Source organism: Neophocaena asiaeorientalis, unplaced genomic scaffold, assembly GCF_003031525.2.
Source record: "Neophocaena asiaeorientalis asiaeorientalis breed wild unplaced genomic scaffold, Neophocaena_asiaeorientalis_V1.1 scaffold77, whole genome shotgun sequence".
Classification (NCBI taxonomy): domain Eukaryota; kingdom Metazoa; phylum Chordata; class Mammalia; order Artiodactyla; family Phocoenidae; genus Neophocaena; species Neophocaena asiaeorientalis.
Window position 1 is genome coordinate 1,557,762 of NW_020174645.1, and position 16,584 is coordinate 1,574,345.

The 16,584-nt window shown below is 42.8% G+C and overlaps 1 protein-coding gene across 1 annotated transcript in view; it reads left to right on the forward strand.

Moving 5' to 3' along the window:
- Window positions 1-16,584, forward strand: part of LOC112408739 (transmembrane protein 132D) — a 651,963-nt gene that overhangs the window by 427,819 nt on the left and 207,560 nt on the right. The gene's annotated exons all lie outside the window — the stretch shown is intronic.

Here is a 16,584-nt window from a genome sequence, read left to right on the forward strand (position 1 = left end):
ATCATCACCATCACCATCACCATCATCTCCATCACCACCATCATCACCATCACCATCATCATCACCATCACCATCACCATCATCTCCATCACCACCATCATCACCATCACCATCATCATCACCATCACCATCACCATCATCTCCATCACCACCATCATCACCATCACCATCATCATCACCATCACCATCACCATCATCTCCATCACCACCATCATCACCATCACCATCATCATCACCATCACCATCACCATCATCTCCATCACCACCATCATCACCATCACCATCATCATCACCATCACCATCACCATCATCTCCATCACCACCATCATCACCATCACCATCATCACCATCACCACCACCATCACCATCACCATCACCTTCACCACCATCATTATCGTTATCATCACCACCTTTGTCATCATCATAAAAATCATCTATTTTAAAGGTCAGATAGTGTTACTTTATTCTGTAAAACTTTTACTAAGAAAAGTGGACTTATCAAATGTGGAGGGAAGAGAATATACCTTCTATACTGAGATTAAGACCTAACGGAGGCCCCTCATGGACAAGGCTGCTTATTCAAGTTCTGCAGGCAAAAGGCTCTGAACCCCAACCCCATGCCTCTTGCCATGAGCTGTCACTATAGAGAGAAGGGGCCGTGAACTCATTCACACGAGGACTGTACGGGCCAGCCGTGCTTAGAAACCATGGATGTCAGAAGGTAGGAGGATTCTCCAGAAACCTTTATCCCTTTCACAGCTTTGCGGCGACAAAGGATGAAACATCCAGTCTCTAAGTTTCCTTGATGACATTGCAAACCATTTGTGCCAGACCTGGTCTGAAGACATATTTGTTTGGTCTACATGGGGTTTTAAGAACTTTTGAATTCGTTTTCAGTGTTTAATAATCAGGAGCTTTGAATTTTTAAAAGTGGATTGATGGATTTTCCTTTCAAAAGAATCAGAAGATCTGCCAATATTGCATTTCTTTCCAGAACCTCCTCCAGGTGACGACAGTGTCTACCAGTGCTGTGTTCCTTCAGCTGGCTGCGCCCCTCACTGTGTAACCTGGTTGGCCTTTTAGTGTTTGAAATTGGAGTTCTCTTTGCCAGTCCTGTATCCTTGTATGTGTCAAAGATAAAGAGAGCTTACAAGCACGCTAAAATTACTTGATCTCACCTGGCTTTAATCTCTTCTTAGGAGAAACTTCTCCCCCTCCCTTTCCCTGTTTGTAGCTTAAGATGACTTTCATGCCTTCGGCTATTCTCTTTGCTGCTGGAAAATTCAGTTGTCACGTCTCATACCACTTTAATCATGCAGCGATCTTTGCAAATTAGCTTTCTGGCACACAGAGACCCAACTATTGAGATCTGCCCCAAGTTGCTTCTCAACGGCGAGGCGGGACGTTTCAGGAATAAATGACAGAGGGGGTGCTGGCTCCTGTGGATCAGATCCAGCTACCTGTGAGCATTTAAACGTGATGGGTTGGCCTTGTGATTGTGTTCTCCAGATCAGTATGGTGAATTCCGTCAGTTTCTTACCTAATTCACCTGACAAGGCTCAGATACAGGACTACTAATACAGCAAGACCGATACCTGAATTAAAAAAAAACAGTAGGAGGAACAGATCATTTTTATAAAGTTAGATTTTTTAAAGGTGGGTTATTGATTAAGGAGATGAGCAATGAGCATTCTGTTTGTCACATACTGTCCAGAAAAGCAAACATTCCTTTTCCTGGCTTTGTTTCCTGTATCCCAGCAGACCTTCACACAGACACCACAGATACACACAGCAAGAGGTATACACCCTCTCTGTACTATTAGGATGGCATTCAGCTGCATGTAACCAACGCCCAAACATAATTACCATTAAAACATTGGGGTCTGTGTATCCCAAACAACAAAAAGATATAGGTAGGTACTCCGTGGCTGGTATGATGGCTATAACTGATGCAGTGGGGTCTCCTTCTTCTACCTTCCTCCTGTGCCATCTCACCATCACAGGATGGCAGCTGCACCTCCAGGCATCACATCAGTGTTTCCGGAAAGAAAGAGAAAGGAGGGTGCGTGAAAAGCATATGCCCTCTGAAACTCCACCTCTCTATCAGGGGAAAATCTTGTTTCCTGGAAGCTCCCCAAAATAGATTTCTGCTTATATCTTCTTGGCCAGAAATATACACATAACCTAGCTCCCCAGTCAGTTTTATTTTCGTTGGTGGGGGGGTAGGTATTTTCAACTTGAACAAATCAGGCTCTGTTGGTAAAGAGGGAGGGGAGAATGGATTTTGAGTAAATCCAACATTGGTCACACAGCTATCGAATCACTCCATTACGGAATACTCATCTACTGCGAACCTAGAACATACAGGGTCTATAAAGTCTGAGTAAAAGAAACAGTCGAAAGGAAAGAAATGAAAGAAAGGAGGGACAGAGGGAGGGAAGGGGGGAGGAAGGAAATGAGAAGGAAGGGAAGGAATATTTCCTGTCCTCAAAACATTTACTCTCTGCTAAGAGAAACAGATATGAAAATGGGTTATTAATCAAGAATCGCATCTATCTCTTGGTATGGTGGTCAGCCCTCTAAGTACAGCGTGCAGGTGGTACACTGAACAATTCTAGGGGCATCATTCACACAGTCAGTGCCGTATATCTGTGACTTGGGCAGTGCACGGCCTGCACGGATGTATGAGGGAGTCCTTGCCCTGGTGATGATGATTAAATGGGATCATTTGTGCTGAGGTAGTTGTGATTATTGACTATATTATATTGAAAAACCTGAAGCTTAAGGAGATTAAATATTAGATCACGGGACTTCCCTGGTGGCGCAGTGGCTGAGAGTCCGCCTGCCGATGCAGGGGACACGGGTTTGTGCCCCGGTCTGGGAAGCTCCCACATGCCGCGGAGCGGCTGGGCCCGTGAGCCGTGGCCGCTGAGCCTGCGTGTCCGGATCTTGTGCTCCGCAATGGGAGAGGCCACAACAACGAGAGGCCCGCGTACCGCAAAAAAAAAAAAAAAAAAAAAAAAAAATTAGATCACATAACTGGTAACATAGGATTCTATTCTGAGGGTGATTCGGTCCAAAGTCCATTCTCTCAACCATTACATTTCCCTGCCTATAGCTACTATATCCCATTTAGAGAATGTTCACAAAGACCAAATAAACTTCCATGCTGTAAAATCTCTCTGGGAGTGACCTGAACTGTGAAGGTTAATAGGTGGATGTTTGAAGCCGTCAATAAAATCATGTGAGTGACTTCTCTTTCCTCACTTGAAACTGATAACAAACACAACTGCTTACAGGAGAAAAACAAACTTCTTGATGAAATTCTCCTTCCCAGCAGTTTGTGAGACTTCAGCAAATCACCCATCACGTTCCAAACCATAAAGCCAACATTGACTTAAAGTTTATCTTTAATTATATTTAAATCATGAAGCTTAAGTGAATGTGTTGACATTTATACCGAGAAATTCATTGACATTCTATGAACTCAACCAGCAAATTAATTCTTCAACCTCAGACCTGGAGCACGTGAGGGGCTGAAGCACAATTACGTATTGATCATGGGGTGTAGTGTGGCTTGTTCGTGTGGGCGTGGACCAGGTAAGCCTAAAGAAACAGAATCCTCGCTTTCCTAGGAGCAGTTAACTAGATACATATTTTAATTGGTTTCTTATTGCGAAAGAATAAAACAACTGAGCCTCTCAGTGCTTTCATTTGTCGCATCAGATGGGAGTTGAGAAAACCACTGGGAGAGCTAGCGTGGTCATCTCCATCAATTAATAATCCTGTTTGCATTTTCACACGAACGGAGAACCTTTGTTTCCACTCCAGCAATTCAACTGCGCGCTTCAAGTGATCACAGCTAGATAAAGAAAATTCGTCTTTGCTTGTCGTTTCTTTCAGGATCAAGCTGACGGTGTTAGATTTTTGTGCTTAAGATTTTACATTCAGTTTAGCTGTCAGAGGTGCACGTTTGGGGAATCCTACCTTGCTTGCCTGATGGAGACAGTTCTTTGGCCATCACTTGTGAGCTATGGCACTTCCCCTAAGACGAGGTACTAAAAACCCTTGTCTGTGACAAAGCGAGTGGCATGGACATATATACACTACCAAACGTGAAATAGATAGCTAGTGGGAAGCAGCCGCATAGCACTGGGAGATCAGCTTGGTGCTCTGTGACCACCTAGAGGGGTGGGATGGGGAGGGTGGGAAGGAGACGCAAGAGGGAGGAGATATGGGGATATACGTATATGTATAGCTGATGCACTTTGTTATAAAGCAGAAACTAACACACCATTGTAAAGCAATTGTATTCCAATAAAGATGTAAAAAAAAAAAAAAAAACCACAAAGAATTTCATTCCAAACCGCCTTCCTTTGACCCGTCTGCTGAGATAAACTTTCCTCTTAGTGTGTTCTTCTTAAAATATAAATACATAAAAGTGGAGGGATTAGAGGAAACATTTTTTGAAGTTGTGAAATACTAATTAAAAAAATTTTTTTATTAAACTATAGTTGATTTACAATATTGTATTAGTTTCAGGTATACAGCAAAGTGATTCAGTTATACATATATATAATATATGTATTATATACATATTCTTTTTCACTTTCTTTTCCATTATAGGTTATTACAAGGTATTGAATATAGTTCCCTGTACTATACAGTAAATCGCAGAGGAAATATTTTTCATTAAAAATGATCAAGAACAAAGACTAAGGGGAAACGCCGTGCCATGTACAATTGTCAATCTGAGTTACAAGGCTGAAGGAGCTTGCATGCAGAGCTGGTGTTTCAAAGATAGACCCTCTGGCTGAGACCCGAAGAGGAGAGATTGAGATATTCAGAGCTAATTGCACATAATTAGTTTGCTCCCCTTCCTTGCCAGTTCCGCTGTATTCTGATTTTGTGTGTTCTGCCCAAGGCGCATCTAGGGTTTCATCGGAGATGCCAAGCAGAAAGAGTTGATGGCATTCCTGTTACCCGTGTATGCAGATGCGATGTGATCTCGAACCGTCCGCAGCCTGGCAAGGACGCTAATGTGTCTGTACCATACAAATCGGATTTTTTAAATAATAAAAAAAAACTCCCGACGGAAAGAAATACATACAATAAAATATCTCTCCATCTCCAAGTGAATATGTTTAAGAAAATGTCGCGATACGGAGAGGAAAGAGTTTACTGTATTTTTCTTTCTGTATTTGTCTGCGGCAGAAGTTTCAGCTCACGTGTGGAAAACACTTCCTGATGGGGATGGGAGGGTGTGGGGGGCGCTTCCAGGATCACTCCAAGAACATTTCACTTTTAAGTAGGATTTTGCCTTTCTTTCCTCTTTCTGAGCGGAGACCTTTCATGGTTTCTGACTCTCCATCCTTCCCACTTCATCCCTGTGTCTCTTTCACTATGAGTGTTGGAAACCCTCTTTCACTGAGGATAATACATACTCTTTAAAAAAATCATTTAAAGTCCATCTATGTCATATACACACTATTGTATATAAAATACCTAACTAATAAGGACCTAGTGTATAGCGTAGGGAACTCTACTTAATATTCTGTAATAGCCTATATGGGAAAAGAATCTAAAAAAGAATGGATATATGTATATGTATAACTGATTCACTTTGCTGTATACCTGAAACTAACACAACATTGTATCAAAATTGTATCAATGTAACAAATCAACTATACTCTTAAAAAAAAATCCATCTATGTCAAATAGAGGTTGAAATGTCATAATAAAAGTAGTTACAAATGAGTTTGATTAGAAACTTGCCATTTATAAATGAAGCATGAGACAGAGAAGATCAGGTTATTTCACCTTAAATAAACAAAAGTTAGAATTAGGGCCTTTGGAGGGGTGGGATAGGGAGGGTGGGAGGGAGGGAGATGCAAGAGATATGGGAACATATGTATATGTATAACTGATTCACTTTGTTATAAAGCAGGAACTAACACACCATTGTAAAGCAATTATACTCCAATAAAGATGTTTAAAAAGTAATTTGGGAAAAAAAAGAATTATGGCCTTATTCTCAGATAAAGACTGAAACCAGTATTGATTGGGTGGGAGAGGTAATCTTTCAGAAGGAAAAACAAAAACCCTCTTTCAGGTTTGATCAATTTTGAAAAAGTAATCTAGGTCTTCATCAACTTTTATCAAAGGCTTATCTCATGCTTTTGTTAGTCATGTCATATGTTTTTGAAGTTCTTAAATTGTCATCATCCTTCCTGATTTTCCCTATATCTGAAGCACTAATAGGTCTGCCATGTCCCCATTTGTCAATCATTTCATGTGTGAATCAAGTAATGCAAGCAATTCTATCCAAGATTCCATTGGTGGATTTTATTAAATATGACATCTTTTAAAAGATTAAAAATATCCCTTTGCAGTAGATTTGCATGGTGTTTACCTGTGATTGCATTCTATATCCAAATAGCAATCAACAATGACATTTAGTTAATTTTTTTAACTTCAATCTGTTTCTTTTCTATTTTTTTAATGGAAATATAGTTGAGTTAATTTCTGCTGTACAGCAAAGTGATTCAGTTATTCATATATATACATTGTTTTTCAGATTCTCTTCCCTTAGGGTTTACCACAGGGTATTGAGCATAGTTCCCTGTACTATACAGTAAACCCTTGTTGTTTAGCCATTCTCTATATAATAGTTTGCGTAGCAGTGACGTTTATGATGGACATCTCGGTTGGAGATGCTGAGTGAGGAGAGATCATTGAAGGAGGTCTGTGTTTCTGTTAGTGGCACATCACAGAATCCTTGTCCAGATACAAGGAGCCCCTGTATTTCTTCAAGTATCTTCCCTGCTTTCAGTTTCTTCATTTACCCTTCCTTGCTGCAGGGAAAGCTGGTCTGTATGCTTTAGTGTCTTTGTGGTTAACAAGAGCAGTGAATACCTTTGTGGTGTGTCTGTTTTCTTGCAAATCTGCAGTAGAAGGTGGTACCCAGCGGAGACAGTCATTGGGCAGGAAGACAGTGGCTCTACCAACAGGAGCTTAAAATTTAAAATCAAGACAGAAGCTCGTATACATACACCATGAGCTTCAGTCCTGCCCATTCCTACCGCCCACCCAAGCTCAGGTGTGTCTCTCCTACAACCTCATTGCTTTTGAATCTCTACTGGGTATTCTCTGGTCCACCTGTGATCCCTTCTCAACACTGTAGCCATCGTGATGTTTTCAAACCCTTCACCCTTTTGATGGACTCCCATTTGGACTGTGGGACTCTACGACTGCTCTGGCAGGTGGCAGGGTCCTGGTGTACCCCAGGATGCCCTGACTACTAAAGTTCATCTGTGTTCCTAGACAAGGACAAACCCATACGTGGTTTGAGTGCTTGACCCCTAGGGTCCCCTCCGTCAGACCCCAGCAGTGGGCCTATCCGGGAAGGAGCCATAGGTTGAAATGCAGACTCTGCAAGCCACCTTTGTCATCAGAACGGGGAAGGCGAAAGCCATACTGCATCGTGGGAGGAATCCAGGTGAGGAATCAGGAGTCCCACACCCCCTACGCTGTGGAATGAGCAAAGTCATCACTGCCTCCTCCCCTCCCCCCATCCAGAGGCCTCAGCAAGAATCCCTCCTCTTGTTCTGTCCGTCCCCCCACCTTCATCCCCATTGATCCTACACTTACACTTTTACGTGGAGGAGCGCGGTGTTCAAAACAGGGTGTGCAGTTGGGAGAAAAGAAAGGAAATGACCACTTCTGCACCCCGCCTGGTTCAGGGAAGGACTCCCCAAGGACAGATAAATCAGGCTAAAGATCCTAGATGCGCATCGGGTCTGTGCTTCTCTTTAGAGAGTTGGATGTGGCTCAGCATAATAATTGTCATGATAATTGGGGTTTGCTTTCAGCACCTGTAGGGCAGGGCCCAGGATGACAGGTGGTTCCACACAATGAAGAATGTCCCTTACTCTGTTTCAAATGCTAATGTCCTGCAGACATTTTTGTAGGACTCATAACCCATCTGAAAGCATGTCACTTTTTGTTTCCATTTTTTTCTCCCGTTACAATCATCTCTAATTTGGCCTGACCGATTGTTCCTAGTTCAATTAAGACCATTCTGTACTTTTTTAAAAAAATTGACGTATAGTCGATTTACAATGTTGTGTTAATTTCTGCGGTACAACGAAGTGAGTCAGTTATACATATATATACGTTCGTTTTTTTAATATTCTCTTCCAGTATGGTTTATCATAGGATTTTGAATAGAGTTCTCTGTGTCATTCTATACTTTTTCTTATCTTATACAAATAAGTCTGGTCTGTGAATTCTTATCCTAGCTACAGTGTTTATTCCAGGAGTTCTGCCTGCACCCGTGCTCTTTCATTTCCTGTTTTTCCTACTCAGAACAGTCTCAGATCAACTCTTAAACCCAAATTTTATTTTTCATCATTGGGAATAAATATTGGCCCATCTCCTAATCTCTTCCAGTGATGAATTTTTCCAAGCATTTACATATTGAAATCAATGTTAGTTTATTATTTTTTGAAAGTTTTAATAATTTCCTAGTTCTCGTGATAAAGAGCAGAGATTTGCGAACTTTTCCCGTAAGGGGTGAGATAGTAAATATTTTCCACTCTGTGTACCATATGCTTTGTAGCCTGCGTATTCTTTTTTTTTTTTAACAGTAAGGAAGACTTTGTTCAGTGGGGGGATACTACAATGGGGTTTTAGCCTGCATATCCTTATTTATCTTCTGACAATGTTGAAAAATGTCAAAGGTGTTTTTAGCCTGAGATCTGTACCTGGACAAGCTATGGCTGGAATTGACTGACCAGACATAGTTTGCTGACTCTGGAAAGAAAAGATGCTCTGAAGGTGGCTACAAGGACTGTCTCCCTCTACCCACCCTGCATCTCACGCCTCAATTCCAAGCCCTCTGGGTGTTCCATCCACGCCAGTTTCTTTTGTTTTCTTCAACCCACCCTTCTCCCCCAAGCACAGGACATTTGTATGTGCAGTTCCTTCTGCCTGGAGCCCATCCTGTATAGAGATCACAGCCCAAGCCCTGCTGCCCCAGGGAACGTGTCCGTGTCTCCCTGACTACACCAGGGTCCTCTAACATAGCTTGTATCTCGCCAGCTACCTCTGTTTCTCATCTTTTCTTACAGTGGCCAGTTTACGCTTTTTGAAGTGACAGCTTATTGCGTGACCATCTTCCCCACTAGACTGTATGCTTGAGAAGAGCAAAGATCTTCAGCCATCTGCTTTTTGGGGGTTTGGAGGGAACCCTGAGTTATGGCATTTGCCAATTTCCATGGTGTAAATATTCGCCCGCTAGAACCCTCCTACACTGTTGGTGGGAATGTAAATTGGTGTAGCCACTATGGAGAACAGTATGGAGGTTCCTTAAAAAAGTGAAAATAGAACTACCATATGACCCAGCAGTCCCACTCCTGGGCCTATATCTGGAGAAAAAACATGATCTGAAAGGATACATGCACCCCAGTGTTCATTGCAGCATGGTTTACAATAGCCAAGACAGGGAAGCAACCTAAATGTCCATCCACAGAGGGATGGATAAAGAAGATGTGGTGCATATACAAAATGGAATATTACTCAGCCATAAAACAGAACAAAATAATGCCATTTGCAGCGACATGAATGGACCTAGAGATTGTCATACTGAGTGAAATAAGTCAGATAGAGAAAGACAAATATCATATGATATCACATATATGTGGAATCTTAAAAAAAGGATATAAATGAACTTATCTACAAAATAGAAATACAGTTACAGATGTAGAAAACAAACCTGTGGTTACCAGGGGGGAATGGGGGGAGGGATAAATTGGGAGATTGGGATTGACATATACACCTACTATATATAAAATAGATAACTAATAAGGACCTACGGTACAGCACAGGGAACCCTACTCTGTACTCTGAAATGGCCTATATGGGAAAAGAACCTTAAAAAGAGTGGATAGATGTATATGCGTAACTGATTCACTTTGCTGTACAGCAGAAACTAACACAGCATTGTAAATCCACTCTACTCCAATAAAACATTTTAAAAAAAAGAAAAAAATATTTCCCCCCTAGTCAATGTCAGGTTAGCAAAATGATGTCACTGAGTGTGGAGATGGAAAGAGGTGCTGAGAATCAGCTTGGTCTGGGCGACCGCTGGATCTCCATCTTTTTCAGCTCACTTTGGATCTGCGTCTCTACCACCCAGAAGAGTGTCCAGTAAATAAGAAGAATTACAGAAATATCATTTGAATGAATGAATGAAGTAAAGATTGGGACAGAGAGCAATGAAGCACAGAATAAAAGGAAGAAATGCAGCATGATTTCTTTCAAGCTGCAAGCTTTCCATTTTTCTTCTCTAGAATAACCGTGGTTACCAGACCTCAGAGTATTATAAGGCAGAAACAAGAGGACGTGAGAGGACAAATTTATGGGGACAAAAATCTCATTATAAAGTACATGCGTTAAAGGGATTGAGTATACTTTACTTCATAATGAAAAGTTTTTATTCTGAATATGCTAATGAAAAAGCTTAGAAAAAAGATGTCAGTAATGGAAAATTTTATTCCTGTGATAATGTCTAAGAAGAAACAATTTGAGTAATATCCTTATTTTAATCTTGAAAATGAGATGTGAAGGGAAGGAAAACGAGGACCACGGCTCCTGCATTTGGGAGACATCCGGTTGCCCGTGTCTGGGTCTGATGCAGATTTCCAAAATGCCATTGCAGACAAATACTGGCTTGGTTAGAAGGATTTCTCCAAGTGGAGCTAGGACAGCTTAGTACCTTGAATAACGGCCCCTCCGCCCCTTCACGCATTCCTCATTTCTCTTCCATTGCCAGAATCTTTCACATAGCATTTGTCAGTTGCCCTTGGTGTCCTCCTTACTTGAAAATTTCCTTCAATTTCCCAAGAAGCAGACCCTGAGACAAGAATGTGTGTACAAGTGATTTATGAAGGAAGAGTTCCCGAGAAACCAATAAGAGAGCAGAGAGAGTAAAAGAAGAGAAGAACCCAAGCACTAGTGCCGTTTCGGAAGTTTCCGTTTCGGAAGTTACGTGCAGGGTGGCTTCAGCCTAATCCCATGGGAGCATGCACAGTGCCCCCGACTGACCCAGCTGGAGGCCAGGGAGCTGGGCTTGCCTGCTGTACCGTCAGACTCTGGCCAAGGGCCATCTCCCAGGGCAGGAAACACTGCAGCTCTTTGCACTTGTGGGCAAGTTGGCTCCAGAAACTCAAGAAGAGCCATCCAGGGAAAGTCACAGGTAGATGTCATGAAAAACAAAAGCACTAAGATGTGGAGAAAAGGGAACCCTCCTCCAGGGTTGGTGGAGATGTAAACTCGTGCAGCCACCGTGGGGAACAATATGGAAGGTCCTTAAAAAACTAAAAATAGAGCTACCGTATGATCCAGCAATCCCACTGCTGGGTATATATTTGACAAAAACAGAAACACTAATTTGAAAAGATACATGTACCCCAGTGTTCATAGCGGCATTATTTACAACATGGAAACAACCTTAGTGTCCATCAACCAATGAATAGATAAAGAAGATGTGATGTGTGTACACACACACAATGGAGTAGTACTCGGTCATAAAAGAGAACGAAATTTTGCCATTTGCAGTGGCATGGATGGACCTAGAAGGTACTATACTAAGTGAAGTAAGTCAGACAGAGAAAGACAAATACTGTATGATATCACTTATATGTAAAAACTACAACAAGCTAGTGAATATAATTTTAAAAAGAAGCAGAAGCGCAGATATAGAGAAGAAACTACTGGTTATCACTGAGGGAGGGAGGGGCAATATAGGGCTGGGCGCCAGGGAGGTACAAACTATTGGCTCAAGGATGTTTTGTACAATACGGGGAATATAGCCAATACTTTGTAATAACTGTAAATGGAAAGTAACCTTTAAAAATTGTATAAAGACTAAAAAACCTAAAATTATAAAAAGAAAAAGCACTTAGAAGCCAGGGGTAAGGCATGTGGAAACGATGAAGGGATATGAGGAGATTTGGGGGGAACCCTGACACTGTCCACCATAACTTGCTCCCCAGCCGTAAATGGCTCTCATTCATATGACCTCTAGAAAGTGTCCTGAAGTTTTGGGAAGGAAAATCTCCCACTCTTTCCTAAGGATTGTGATCATTCAGATGTAGATTCGCCCTCTCTCCAGCCTTACTTTTGTTTCCAGAAATTTCACCCATTTATCTTTTAGAGAGCCATCTGGAAAAACCTAAGTTGGAAATGGAATTTCACTCTCTTCTTCCCCCACCCACCCCAGGAGCTTACCTGCGACACTCACTCTCACGGTGGAAGCCAGTTGCCCACGTGGGTGGTGGCAGAACGCGGTCTGATCATTGGTATGCTCTTGTAAGGACCTACCATGATACGTTGGTTTTCTAAACTGGAGAAAAATACAGGTAACTTCAAGACGCATTGACTTGCATCTCAAACACTTAGCTCTTAACTGTTCTAGTGTTAGCAGGGCTGTGTCTGCTTGGTTTCTCATCTCTCCAAATGAATGGTAGGCTTCCGTATCTAAAGCTCTCGTTTCCCCATCTCTGCTTTGATTTATCGACACATCACGGAACTTAAAGAGTTGTCAGAAGACCATGAAGACATGCTCATCTCAAAGCATCTTGTTACAGAAATGTCCCAGCTTTGCTTGTGCAGAATTCACTCAAAGCATCCAGTTTGGGGGTCTTGAAGAAGCCCCAGGTAACGTCCTGACCTGTGTTTCTACTGGGGGGTAAGGAGTTGCTTTAATGATCCTCATTGCTAATAAGCATGCCTGTCCTCGCGCTGGAAAAAGAGGTGGGGGGCTTGGAACCCAGTGATCAGGAGTGTGGGCGTCCTGTGACCAGATCACCTGGCTCCTGCGTGCAGTAGCTGGGTGACCCTGGACAAATACTTTCCCCTTCTTGAGCCTAGGTTTCTAGTCTACAAACTGCGAGTAGATCACAGTTATTTATTGGAATACGTTGAGGGTTGCGCGACGTAAGACATAAAAAGCCCTTAAAACAGTGCTTATCACATTAAAAGTACTCAATGAAGGTTAGTTGTTCCATCACTCAGGAAAAAGAAGCATGACCGTCGCAAAACAAGGCTTTTCTTCTCGTTTGAAAACGATGCCCTTTTTTGGCCTTGGGATGCACTGAGGTGGTCCTGCAAAGCCTCATGTTCAGTTTTCTTTCTTAGAGTTGGGAGCCGTGGCCCTGGAGGATGTGGTCATTGCCTGTGTCTGAGCTGACCCAGTGTCTTGTTTCCTGGAAGGGCATTTTATTTTCCTTAGATCTGGGGAGGCCTCAGGCTAGGTCACCAACCGTGTGTCTTTATTTAAAGGGAGCCCTTCCTAGTGAAAAAACCTTAGATTTTTATTAAAGTCTAGTTGATTTACAATATTGTGTTAGTTTCAGGTGTACAGCATAGTGTTTCAGTATTTTTGTAGATTATATTCCGTTGTAGGTTATTACAAGATAATGTGCATAGTTCCCTGTGCTATACAGTAAGTCCTTGTTGCTTATCTAAAAGGCTTAGATTTTGAACCCAGTGTACCAAGGGGCCCACGTAGGGGAACGTTATTGGAAAATGAGAAGAGTTCCTCAAATTGAGATGTTATTCATCTTCTCTGTCAAAGAGAATAAACTACAAAAAGATCCCTCCAAACCCACACATGTGGAACCAGTCAGTAGGGATCTGAGGTGCCCATGAGAGCCTGCGTTCCTTCCTTTGCTTCCACTTCTGTTGTCTTCCATACAAAGGACGGCTGCAAGCAAGACAGGGCAGGAAGGTGGCTTCTTAGCTTACCTGTGCTGGTAGCACCTACACCGGTGGGAGAAACTAAACCTGCAGGCAGCTCCATGCCCACAGTGTTCTGAGGCCTATATATATCCAGCCCTGAGCCTCTCCGTGGGTGATTGCAGTGTTCTCCAAGCAAACCCTGCCCACACTCGACAGCAGTGCCGCCTTCCAGATGGAGCTCACACATCGAGCGTCGCCCATCCGTGTTGCTATTTGACTCGCCCGTGGGGGGTGGACAGCAGGGAGGTAGGGAGGGTGGGGCTGGGTGTAGGGCCACCAGAAGTGGCATCTGAGTGCTTTATGCTTATCCAGCCCCTCTGCCCGCCTTGGCTGGAACTCTGTTCTTGTCCCTCCTCACTTTCATACTCAGGGACATCGGAAACCCTGAATGTTTCTTCTTCTTGGTTCATCTGTGTCTTCACGATTTTACTGACCATATTTCCCAAATCCACTCTCTTAGGACATTCTATTTCTAATACCAGTATACACAAAATACATCCAAGAGCATGGATATCCACATAATTAAACCTTTATAAACCTCGAACGCAGTTGTTCATGGTCCTGGTTGCATAATAGAATCACCTGGATGAAAGAACAGACAGAAAGATGGAAGGAAGGAAGGGAGGGAGGGAAGAGTGAGAGAGCGAGAAGGAGGAGGAGAAGAAGTAGAAAGAGAAACAAAGAAAGAAAGAAAGAAAAAGAGAAAGAGAAGGAAAGAAAAAGAAAGAAAGAAAGTGAGAGAGAAAGAGAGAATAAAAGAAAGAAAGGGAGAAAGAGAGAAAGAAAAAGAGAGAAAGAGAAAGAAAGAAAAAGAAGGAAAGAAAGAAAGAAAAAAGAAAGGGAGAGAGGAAGAAAGAAGAATGAAAGAAGGAAAAAGAACGAAGGAAGGAAGGAAAGAGGGAAAGAAAGGAAAATGGAAGGGAAGAAAGAAAAGAAAAGCAGAGAAAATAAAACAAAGCTGGTGCCTGACACCACTCGGGAGCAGTCAGAAATCTGAGTGGTGCCTGTGGCCACTAGTTTATTTGTAAAATTCCCCCAGGCAATTTTTTGTTTGTTTGGTTTTTGTTTTTTTTGACGTGTGGCATGCGGGATCTTAGTTCCCTGGCCAGGCATCAAACCGTGCCCCCTGCAGTGGAAGTGGGAAGCCTTAAACACTGGACCACCAGGAAAGTTCCCCCTGCCCAGGCCACGCTAATGCCTAGGTAAAGCGGAGAACCACCGCATGTAAAATATGCAGACACGTTATATAAAATTCTACTTAATTCTACTCTATTTATCTCCTATAACACAGCAGATACCAGGCGTTATCCTCTGTGCTAGCCACACAGGCTAAGCATGGCTACCCTTTTCAGGATGCTTCAGGCTAAAACACACACTCCAACTGCAAAGGTACAGTCCTTAGCTTTCCAGTTAAACATGAAGAAGTGGTAAACATTGCCAAATATGCAAGCGTTCTGGAAGCTCTCAAGTGCTAAATATTTACAAAAAGTTATTAAAATTCAAATTTCCACTGACTCGACAAGACACACATGATGAGCTATTCTAAAGCTAGATCACCATATGCAGAATTTACAGAGGAAATTGTCAGGAACCTGGTGCAGACCCTCCTGCATCGGAAATATTGAGAAGCTCGTGCAAGCTAAGGAATCATTTAAGAAAAGTGTACCATTTCCGGATACACAACCTTCCTAAAGTTTGCTGTGGTCTCCAGGTTAAGAATTCCCAACGTAGGGTGTTTTCATCAGCGCGTCAGATAGAGGAAAGTTAGCTCAAAAGAAACTGTTTCCTTTACATCTTGGCCAGACAAGGGATCTAAGGGAAAAGAGAAAATCAAACTTGATAGGACAACCATGCAGGGTTACTGAAAGAATAAAATTAGAGGAAGTAAATAGAGCACTTTAAAAATTATTGCGGGGCTTCCCTGGTGGCGCAGTGGTTGGGAGTCCGCCTGCCGATGCAGGGGACACGGGTTCGTGCCCCGGTCCGGGAAGATCCCACATGCTGCGGAGCGGCTGGGCCCGTGAGCCATGGCCGCTGAGCCTGCGCGTCCGGAGCCTGTGCTCCGCAGCGGGAGAGGCCACAGTGGTGAGAGGCCTGCGTACCGCAAAAAAATAAAAAATAAAATAAAAATTATTGCTGATGTTGTCTTCTACGTGGGTCTTGCGGAATGGGAAGAATTTGACAGCTTGCGGGCTGTAGAGTGCAGGCTCAGTCGTTGTGGAGCACGGGCTTATTAGTTGCTCCACGGCATGTGGGATCTTCCCGGACCAGGGCTCGAACCCATGTCCCCTGCATTGGGAGGCAGATTCTTAACTGTTCTGTGTGAGGGATCAGTGCTCGTGCAGGAATTTAACCTCTGTGGCGGGGCGGTCTCTTTGGGCAGCACTTCTGATCTTCCTTCTCTGTTTCTTGCCCTCCTCCTCCTCTTGTTTCCTTCCTCCCTCCCTCTCTCCTCTTATCCTAGTCATCCCTGATATCCCAGTATCCCACCTCATCCCTTACTTTAAGAAGGAGGCTCCCCGAAATCACCACCATTTATCTCTGAGCTTCTTATTGATACATTTGCGTGGGTTTGATAAAGAAGTCTCAATAGCTTGGTCATATGTACATAAAAGGCTAAACCTTGTCCTCCTAAATGGCAGACTCAGTGGTCATTTTGCAATTATGTGAAATTCCAATCTCTGGAGAAGGATCTGATAGGTGGAAGTGGCTTTGGTCACGAAGGGTTAAAAAGTATCTCTCCTTGCTGCCTCCCAGGTGAATTCTCACCTGTATTTCTTC